This window comes from Pelodiscus sinensis, chromosome 3, assembly GCF_049634645.1.
Source record: "Pelodiscus sinensis isolate JC-2024 chromosome 3, ASM4963464v1, whole genome shotgun sequence".
Lineage (NCBI taxonomy): Eukaryota > Metazoa > Chordata > Testudines > Trionychidae > Pelodiscus > Pelodiscus sinensis.
This window is the reverse complement of record NC_134713.1, coordinates 42,114,765-42,126,181: the sequence shown is the minus strand read 5'-3', so window position 1 is coordinate 42,126,181 and position 11,417 is coordinate 42,114,765.

Sequence of the window (11,417 nt, the reverse complement as noted above, 5' to 3'; positions counted from 1 at the left end):
CCTGAGTGGCTAGATCCGGGAACAGTGGTAACTGATTTGAAGGATACCAGGACAGTTGTAGGAAGAGAGGGAACCGGTGTTTCCTCACCCATGCTGGAGCTACCAATATTATTGTGGCCTGGTCCATCGTGACCTTCTGAAGCACTCTTGGAATGAGTGGTATGAGGGGGAAGGTGTACATCAGGGGACCATTCCAGCTAACAAGAAATGCATCTCCAGGGGAGTGGCAACCATGACCTGCTCTGGAACAATAACTGCAACATTTCCTGTTGTTGTAGGTCGCAAATAGGTCGATGAGTGGCGAGCCCCATCAGTAAAAAAGGGAGTGGAGGACTTCGCGGTGAAGCTCCCATTCATAATCTGGCGCAAAGTTCCTGCTGAGGGAATCCGCTGTTGTGTTGTTGATGCCAGGTAAGTATGATACCACAAGAGTGCTGCAGTTGGTGATGCACCAATTCCAGAGTCAGACTGCCTCTGCACATAGAGATTGTGAACGTGCACCTCCTTGACGAGTCACGTAGTACACTGTTGTTACATTGTCTGTCAGGATCTTTACTATGCAGTTGCGTATGTGGTTGTGGAAATGATTGCAAGCATTGGCGATGGCCTTGAGCTTGAGAAGATTTATGTGAAGTAATGTCTCTTGGGGTGCCCAGCGGCCCTGTATCGAGACTCCATCCATGTGTGCGCCCCAGCCATAAGGGAAGTGTCTGTAGTAATCTGATATCGTGGCAGTTGTTGGTGGAAGGGCACGCCTGACAGCAAATGCTTGTCTATGGTCCACCACTGTAGGGAGGCGATGACCTTGAGTGGAACACTCACTATTCTGTGCATGTCTCGAGTGGTATGATTGTGAACACTGGCCAACGAATGTTGTAGGGTGCAGAAATGTAGTGTGGAGTGAGAGACTATGAAAATGGTCGCGGCCATATAACCCATAAAGTTGAGAGCTGTAAGTACCTGTAACATGCGCTTGGCTCAGAAGGTATCTATCAATAGCTGGATTGAATGAAATCTGGCCAATGGTAGAAATGCTCTTGCTACCATGTATCAGAGGGGTAGCCATGTTCGTCTGAATCTGCAAAAGTGGCAAGGAGTCCTGTGGCACCTTATAGGCTAACCGAACTTCGATTAGTCTATAAGGTGCCACAGGACTCCTTGCTACCATGGAGTCTAGTCACGCTCCAATGAACTCCTAGTCTTGGGTAGGCTGTAGTGTGGATTTGTCCTCATTCATGAGTAGGCCTAGGGACTGGAAAGTTTGTCTGGTGATGTTGAGCATCGTGCATACTTGCAGGAGGTCAGACCTTTTATGAGGCAGTCATCTAGATAGGGGAATATAACAACTCCATTGCGTCAGAGATGAGCGGCTACTACTGAGAGCGTTTTCATAAATACTCTGTGCGCAGCGGCGAGCCCGAATGGTAGGACGCGATATTGGTAGTGGTCTTTGCCAACAGTGAATCGGAGAAACCGTCTATGCATGGGATGGATTGTAATATGAAAATATGCATCCTGCAAGTCGAGAGCAGCAAACCAGTCACTTTGATCCAAGGATGGAATTATTGATGCCAGGATTACCATCTTGAAACGTTGTTTTTGGAGGTATTTGTTTAATTGCCTGAGGTCCAATATCGGTCTCCATCCCCTAGTTTTCTTCTGCACCCGGAAATAATGGGAGTAAAACCCTTTCCCTCTGAAGTCGTCCGGTACTCTTTCCACTGTACTGATCTGTAGTAGATGGTTGATCTCGGTATGGAGTAAATCTTCGTGAGGGAGGTCCCTGAAGAGGGATGGGTTTGGTGGGGTTATAGGTGGAATGGATTGGAAGGGTATGGCATAACCGAGTTGGATTATCTCCAGCACCCATTTGTCATTTGTGATATCTTCCCATTGAGGGTAAAATGGGCGCAGGCGATGATGAAACAAAAGGGTGGTAATGAGTGGTTGAGGAGTTGGTGAGACTGGTTGCTTACTCCTGACCAAACAGTCAAACCTGCTGTTTGGCATTGGTTTGGTTCTGTGGGCGATTATTTTGGTTGCGGCATGTAGGAGGCCGGTGATGTTGGTCTGACTGGTCTAAAGGCCGATGCTGTTGCTGCCCCTGTTGCCTGGTGTGGGTGTAGTTGTAGCGCCTCTAGAATGAATTGTAGCGCCTTCTCCTATATGGCGGAGTGTACATCCTGAGCATTTGGAGAGTTGACCTGGAGTCTTTACTGAAATGTAAAACCGTGTCAGTCTTTTCTGCAAACAGGTTATATTTCTCGAAAGGTGAGTCCTCTACTTTTGCTTTCAGGTCTTTGGGGACTGTTGCCAACTGAATGTATAAAGCCCTTCTCATGATGACCACAGTGGCTGTGGCTCGCGCTGCAGTGTCTGCTATGCCCATTGCTATCTGCAAGCTGGTCCTGATGGAAGCATAATGCTCTTGGACAACAGCTTTTAAGATGGGCCTTTTGGACTCGGGTAACGACTCCATAAGAGTTATAAGTTTAGTATAATTATTGAAGTTGTGGTTAGATAAATGTGCCAAATAGTTGTCTATTCAGAGAAGCAGCGTTGATGATGTGTAGACATTCTTTCCAAATAAATCAAGTCTTTTTGAGTCCTTGTCCGATGTTTGATTCCTGTATTGTGGCATTCTTGCTCTTTGTTGCGCCGCATCCACTACCAGTGAATTGGTATGCGGGTGGATGAATAAAAATTCTGATCCTTTAGGTGGCACAAAATATTTCTTCTCAGCTCATTTATTGGTTGGGAGTGCGGATGCTGGAGTTTGCCATAATTTGCTGGTGACCTCTAATATGGTCTCATCCAAGGAGATGACCAGTTTAGAAGTATGAGGTGTCTGGAGATTCTTGAGGAGACAATGTTGTTTCTCCTTTATCTCAGTGAGCTGAATCTCCTGGGAGACTGCCACTCTTTTAAAAAAAATCTTGAAATTGCCTGAGATTGTCTTGGGGAGAAGTATCCCCCAGAATGACAGCCTCATCCGACGAGGATGATGATGGGTCTGTAGGCAATCTCTCAGGCTGGTGTACCTTCACTACAACGGGCTGTTCCTCCTCCAGCTCTGATTGGGAAGAGGGTGGAGACGTCTGCCCCTGAACCGAATGAGGTAGATTGGTTACAGGTGAGTGTCTAGAAGACGAGTAGTCCACCACCGACTTACGGGCTGAGCTGGCAGTGTGATGGTAAGAAAGGTGGTATGGTGAATATCCCTTGTAGTATGTGCGACTGTCATAATGGTCATGGTAGTAATATGAAGAGATGGATGGGGAGCGATCATAATGGTGCAATCTGCTATATCCTGCACTGTAAGAGTAATCCAGAGAGCGAGGTGATAGTGATGGATAGTAAGATCTCTGTGGTAGAGGGGAAGGAGAGGCAGAGAAACGCTGATGGTAATGGTGGTGTTGCTCCTTTGGTGGATTAAGGAAGGGAGATGGAAGGTGCTCCAGAGATGAGAAGCGTCTGACTGGTGATTGTCTGGGTGACTGAGGTGGAAGTGGAGACGAAGGCACCGGTGAAAACTTTGGGAATGGGGAGTGTAGTGACAGGCTCCGATGTCAGCATGTTTTGGCACTAGCTTTTCCAAGCTTTGACCACCACGGTGCTGTGTTCAGTGCCGGCACATCCAAAGCGAGAGTCGGTGCTGTTGGGATTGGTGCTGAAGGCGGTGCTGCTGGAATCGGTGCCGCGTGATCTGGCTGTTCTTCAGACCAGTCTGGCACTCAAATCAGTGCTGGGTGAAGCTCGGTGAACTTCAGTGCCGGCTTTGGAGTCGGTGCCGATGGTGCCGAAGGGTTGCAGATGGAGCTTGTCAGTACCAGGGCCGTCATCGGTGCCGATGAATGATGTGCAGACAGCACTGTGGAGGCTGGTTTTCTTGGTCTGGATGGTGCCATTACAGTAGTGCGCACTGTAGACACTCCAGATGTGCCTGGTTTGCTGCCTACACTCAATCTGCTGTGTGAAGTAGCTGGCAGAGAGTGGGTTGGAGACGGTTTACTTTTTCTTGGAGGGGCTGCAGTCGGAGAAGAGGCTCTTTGTTTCTGAGTCTGTTGTGACGGCTGCAGGGTGCGGGGAGGCTGATTCTTCAGGCTGAAGAGCCTTATCAAAGAGGATCATGCAGAGCCTCATTTCTCTGTCTCATGGAGCTCTAGCTGTGAGCTTAGAGCAGTGAGGGCACTTTTGTGTAACATGGTTGAATGCAGGCCGAATGGCCTTCAGAGGCAGGCTTGACCTCACGGCAGGCCTCGCATTTTTGGAACCCTGGCGATCCTGGCATTTTGACAGGTTGAAAGTTGTTTTCGTCTTTTTTTTTTTTTTTTTAAAAGAGAGGGGTGTTAACTATATACAATTGGGGAGTTAACAGAAATTTATATAACTCTAAGCTAAATAAGTATTTATGAAACAATATCTTTAACTTTTTTTTTAACAGGAGAATGAACTAACGATAGCAGAAAGAAGACTATATATATATATATATATATATATATATATATATAAACAGGATTATGTAGCACTTAGTTTTTTGTTTCAGCTACACCAGACTAACACGGCTACATTTCTATCATATATATATAGAGAGAGAGAGAGAGCAAACAACTATTAAACAAGAACGACTTTGAATTGTCTCATGAACAAGACGATCTGAGGAAACCAGTTCACTCCATCTGCAGCCTGAGGTGGTTAAGAGGAACTGGCTGAAACCGGACCGAGCAGCACGAAAGGGCGTGAATGCCGCAAGATGCTCTCTGAGCATGCGCGGTCCGGCCAAACTGCTGCTGTGAAAAATCTCCATACTGCGGCACCAGGGCAAGCCCAGCCTATAGTGGAGCACCCACGGAGACATCACTCGAAGAAGAATCTGTATTTATTCATTTCAAAGGTAATGGGTGGGCCTTATAAGAAACTAGAAGTACAAGTTCTCTGCTGAATGAACATGTTAATTTGAGACAATTATACTGAAAAATCTTCTTAATACTTATCTTGTACATACATGTATATGACTTTTATGAATTGAAATGCTTGGCTTAATTTTTGGTTATACCTAGAATAAAAAACAAACAAACAAAAATCCTCAATAGCAACAATAACAAATAACACTATTTTCTTCTAATTCTTCATACCCTTTGAAAAAAACTGAGCCTGCTGCTGACTTTATCCTGGAGCGAATCAGCTATAACTACTGAATGTATTAGAGTTACAGCCCTCTAGAACTGTCTTAAGATCAGAATCAGACCTGTCTCCAAGGACCTAATCCAAAGACAACTGATGTCAATGATTTCAGTTCAGGCCCTCGGGGTATGTCTACACTACAGAGTTATTTTGAAATAACTCATGTTATTTTGAAATAAAAAGATGTGCATCCACACAGCAAGCCCATTATTTCTCTGTTATTTCAAAACAACAGGCTTCTTATTCTGAAAGAGTAAACCCTCATTTCACAAGGAATAATGCCTATTTCGAAATAGGGTGTGTGTGGAAGGCGCAGCTGTAATTGTTCCAAAATAATTGGCCTCCAAGGCTTCTCACAGCTGCCTTGGTGGCCACTCTGTCCACCCCCCTCAAAACTCTACAGTTTCCTTTCCCCTGCAGCCTTCTGAGGTACAGGCAGAAGGGGAAAATGCTTGTGTGCTCACACCATGCCACACAGAAGCACCCTGCCCAATGTTCCCTACTGCCATGGCAGAGCCCAGCACTCCCACTGAAACCCCACAGCTGCAAGCATGTCTGCAGCCAGCTCTTAAGAGGCAGGCACCCTGGTGGACTGATGCAGAGATTCTGGATCTGATCGAGGTCGGGGGGGGGGGGGGGGCGGGAATCAAACCTCCAGGATCTCCAAACCAGAGAGCACTGTGGGGCCTATTAGTAGACATCAATAGAAAAGGGTACTTTTCCACGGACCACCAGGGCCGCTACACAGGTATTAACATTGGGCGGTTATGGAAGGTGCACAATGTCCAGGGCTGGCCTTAAGCCGATTCGGCTGATTCAGGCCCCGCGCCTCAGGGGGCCCCATGCCCCTGAACCCGGAAGTGCCGGTGAGTTACAGAGCCAGGGGCCCTGCTCCACCAATATGTGGAGCTGGGTCTCTCCCCCGGCTCTGCCTGAAGCTGGCCCCAGCCCCCTCCCCCCCCCTGCCGGCCTCCCCCGTGCATCCTCCCACTCCACCCCCAGAACGTCCCCCTCGGCCCCGGTCTGTCCCTGGCGTGCGCGGCTCAGCACGGCTCCCCCTTGCTGGCTGCTGCTGCTGCTTCCATGTGCATTGCGGGTGGGCAGGGTGGACTCCCGGGCGTGACGTGATGTCACGGCCCGGGATTTTAAAACTCTTCGGAGGCACGTTGAGGGGCTGCCTCCGGGTTCGGCCTCCGGGACCTGAGCGCAGACTCTGGTCCTGCAATGTGGAAGGCAGAAGGTAGGGAAGGGGAAGGGGGCGGGGGCCAGAGTGAGGGTGCAGGGAAGGGGAAAGGAAAGGAAGGGGCTGATGGGGAGGGGAAGGTGAAGGTGCTTGGGGAAAGGTGCTTGGAGGGAGGGGGAAGAAAGGAGAAAGGTATCAAGAAACAGGGTGGAGGAGAGACAAATGGCAGGGGGCCAAGTGCAGACAATGAGGGAAAGGACAGGAGGAGAGGTGTCAGTGGGAGGGGGGACAGGGTGATGCTGGGAGAGGAGAGGGGAAGGGCATTGGGAGCTGGAGGGGGGAGGTGCTGGGAGAAGGCTTGAAAGAAGGGATGGGCATGAGAAAGATGGGGATGGAGCAAGTCATGTGTGAGGGCACAGAGGGGCAGGAGGGGAATGGGACAGAGAGTGGTGAGGGGGTGGGCATCAGGGAAAAAGAGGGCAAAGGGGGCAGGGGCAGTAAGGGAAGGGGGAGGCACCAGAAGGGTGCAGGGATAAGGGAAGGTGCAGGTGCCAGGGGATTCTGGGGTGAAGCAGAAGGGCAGACACCTGCAGGGGAGGGACCAGCACCAGAGGAGAGAGGCAGGGCAGGTGTGTAGAGGGAGGTGTTAGGAGAGGGGACAAGGAGGGGTAGCTCACATGATCAGAGTGGGGTTACTGGAGGAGTGGACACAGGGGGGAGAGAACGGCTGATGGAGGGGGGCAGGTCGCAGGAGGGCTGAGGGCAGTGAGAAAGGCAGGAGTCAGGACAGCAGAGGAGGGTGAGGAGTTGGGGGGCAGCAGGCACCAGGGGAGATGATAGAGCAAGGGGAGGAGACATGGCAGCAGAGAGAAAAGGTAATGGTTTATAAAATATTTATTAATATCTTGGTATGCTGCCCATGGCCAGTTTGAGCCCCGTGGTGCTGTTTGGGTTTATGTGGGGATCAACACATGGCCGGCAAGTATGAGCCAAAACAAAAAAGTAGTCAGTGTAATGATCCTCTGTTGATATGTGTTTGAATAGTTAAATTCTTGGACTGTCATTGCTCATAAAAAGTGCTGTCACATGGGTAGAAATTGGGTAAATATTGCATGTTATTAATATCAGCAGAACTGACTTAAATGGGGCCTGTGTGTTGTGTAGTCTTGCCTTAATCTTTGTATTCATGCCTGTCAGTGTGAGAGAAGCTATTTGTATATAGTTGCTTGCATATGCAACCACACTTAAGTTGAGGCCCTCAGCATGTTCTGTAAGTATCAGTGTGGCCCCTGGGGCTTCCAAAGTTGAGTTGCCCTAGCTCATTGCTGACAGGTGACTGTCTAACCTGGTCTTAAATATCTCCAGTGATGGAGATTCCACAATCTCCCTAGGCAATTTATTCCAGTGTTTAACCACCCTGACAGGCAGGAAGTTTTTCCTAATGTCCAATCTAAACCTCCCTTGCTGCAATTTAAGCCCATTGCTTCTCATCCTAACCTCAGAGGCTAAGCAGAACAATTTTTCTTTTTCTTCCTTTTGATACTCTTTTAGATACAGTACTTGAAAGCTGTTCTCATGTCCCTTTTTGGTCTTCTCTTTTCCAAGGTAAACAAGGCCAATTTCTTCAGCCTGGCCTCGTATCTCATGTTCCCTGAACCTTTCATCATTTGTGTTGATCTTCTCTGGACTTTCTCTAGTTTCTCCACGTTTCCTGAAATGTGGTGCCCAGAACTGGACATGATACTCCAGCTGGGGCCTAATGTAGATGGCTCATTCCCTGCCTAGGGGACGTAAGACTGGGTGGGTTAATTTCCAATATTCCTGTTTATTCTTTTCCTAAGCCAGGAGGGCATGGTAGTTCTGATGGGGGCTCTGTAGGAAGGCAGCCCGCACTGCCCCCTGCCTGAAACCTTGTGCAGGTGTTAAACAGCTGTCCAGCCCACCCTAGAAGTGACTGCATTTCAGCGTGTGTGAAGCAACACTGCACCAGCTATGGACAGGAGAATGGCTCCCAGGCATGGCTTGCTCATGACAGTTTCAGTCCCTTTGATGGGCCTCAGCCTCTTTCCTTCCACTCCCCCGCTTTGCAATGGGGCTGTAGACTCTGGGAGAGTGGGGTGGAGGCAGGAAGAGGTGTCTCCCTATAGCAGATGTAGACATGTCTCTGTATTAATCGTTCTCTCATTGAAGTTTTTAAGCTTTGTAGTGAGTCCTTTTACATGGAAACTTTGTATTACGTCTTGGTAGAATAGTCCCTAGGACAAGTGAGGCAGAGACTGTCCCTGTGGGGTGAATGAGGTGGGAATGGATAAGATGGAACATGAGCACCTCTGGGCAGTTGCAAAGGTTGGAGAGCGGATGGAAGCCAGATCCAAGATCAATGAGCCCGGGGAAGTGGGCCCATTGAAAGGAGACTGGATCCATGGACGTCTTGGGGGTCTGCAGCAAGGGCCTGCTCTGGGAAACCCCCTCTTTGGAGGTGAATGTGGCAGCATTGAGAGAACACCCAGAAGCAGGCACCACAGACACTAACTGCAGATTCATGGGACAGCTCTCACAGGTCTTGCACATGCATAAGATGATAGATCTGCAGGGAAGTGGGGGGGACGGTGTAGTGAGGGGGCCGGAGGGGTCAGTTGCCCCTGGGAGAAAAACAATATAAAATTTAGTTAAAAATAGATGTCATACATTTTTTAAAGGAATACCATATCTCCTGCCTTTTGTCTATTTTTGTCTCCTTAGGCCCCCAATTAAAATTTTCAAAAGCACTTGAGTGACTAAAGTCATTTTTGAAAATTGGACTTGGAAATCTAAGCTCAGATTTTCAAAGGTAATTAAGCTCCTAAAGAGACAGTTGCCAACTCGGATCTTCAAAGATATCCATCTGATCTTCACACACCTTTGAAAATCTGGTCATAGTCAGTTCTGAACATGAGATGTAGGAGCCCAGTCCTAATTCCTTCAGGCTTTTTTTTTTTCTTTAATTTGAACATTTATCTATACTAATTCCCCTCCTTTCTCTTTCACTATCCAATAAATGCATGGATCAAAATTATAGGTGCTTTGTGAATATGCTGATTTGAGAGTGGAAAGATTTCATATTGTCTTGTATGATTCCTGGTAACCCATGTCAAATGTGAAAAACTAGGTTGATACCTGTTCATATCAGGAGGTGTTGAATTCCGTTCACCATTTGAAGTATCTCATTAGGATGTTTAGTGGAGAAGATATTGTGTTTTTTTTATTTATACTGTGGGCAAAGCAAGAGCTCACAAGAATTCCTCCATTGTTTTACCATGAGTCTCAAAATATTTAGTGTTTTTCTAAAGGCCTGAAGTCAGTTGATTATGTAGGAATCTCAGCTTTCATTTAAAAAAAGTTCTCTATACTTCTGGGCCTTACAGCTAAGGAGGAAAGCTTTAAAACATGATCCCTAAATACTCAAGAAACAAAAGGCCAATAAAAATCCAACATGTTTTATTTTTAAAAAATCTTATGATTTGTAGACCATTATCATAACTTTGTGTAGGTGTTCCTTGTGATGTTTGGGTTGGCAATACTGCTCTTTGGTGAATTTAGAGAGGTCTCTCCCTTCAGTTTCCCTTTCTACCTTCCTTTTTTGTCACAGGTGATCAGAGAATCATAGAGACAATGGAGAGTGGGGTGAGTCCATGACTATGGTTAATGATTGGTCAGGGTGACTAGCTATTATCAGCCAGTGGTCTGAATGAGCTAACTACTGCCGTCTGTTAATCAACTGTAGGAAAAGGCTTCACGAGCAGACCTTATTTATATAGACATACCTACTTTGCCACAGAGATCAGTAGACACACTTGCTGTGTTAAGGTGATCAATTTTGGCTCTTTTGGGTTGAAATTCACTTAAGACTTGGAGCTGGGAGAATGAAATGTTATCCATATTGTATGATTAAAAGGTAAAAGACCTGAACTTAATATGACCTGGCTTAGGATCTACCATAACTTGAACACTAAGCAGAGGATAGTGAGTCACATCTAACTGAAAGTCACAGAAGATGGAAACAGGTTTTATTTCTGGTGGTGTAGAGTCTATTTGGGAGTCCTCAATTATATCTGACACTTTACTTTAAGGCTGTGTCTACATGGGCAAGATTTTGCGCAAAAGCACGTGCTTTTGCACAAAAACTTGCCACCTGTCTACACTGGCCACGAGTTCTTGTGCAAGGACACTGACATTCTAATATAAGAAATCAGTGCTTCTTGTGCAAGACCTATGACGCTCCCACTCAGGAATAAGCCCTCTTGCGCAAGTGTTCTTGCGCAAGAGGCCAGTGTAGACAGGCAAAATGAATTTCTTGTGCAAGAAAGCCCGATGGCTAAAATGGCCATCGGAGCTTTCTTGCGCAAGACAGCGTCTACACTGGCATGGATGCTTTTGCGCAAAAGCACATGCCAGTTTAGATGCGCTCTTGCGCAAATACTTTAACGCAAAAACTCTTGTGTTAAAAGTATTTGCGCAAAATCTTGCCAATGTAGACGTAGCCCCAGTGTTTAAAGGTAGAGCTGACTAGAATCAATTGAGAGTCCTTGTAATGTCTCAAAAGCGGCGAGGAGTCCTGTAGCACCTTATAGACTAACTGAAGTGTAGGAGCATAAGCTTTCATGGACAAAGACCCACTTCGTCAGATGCATGACGAAGATAGACTTCAGTTAATCTATAAGGCGCCACAGGACTCCTCACCGCTTTTGCAGATTCAGACTAACACAGCTACCTCGCTGAAACTTGTAATGTCTCAGTGATTGCTAGAGCAAAAATCATTGATAAAATCTTGTGTAGACTGACCTTGGACTCAACATGCAGGCAGTGTGTTGAAGGGCAGTGCAAAGGAGGCAATGGTGGTGAGGTACCATATTACCTAGTGAAATCATTGGTGCTGAAATCACTAGGGACTGGAAGTAGACCACAGAACTGACACTTTCTTAACAAAGACTCCATTTTTGCTATTTAAAAAGTAAATCAATGTAACAGAAAACTGCAACGCTCTCAGGTAACTTTTTAAAAATCAAACTTT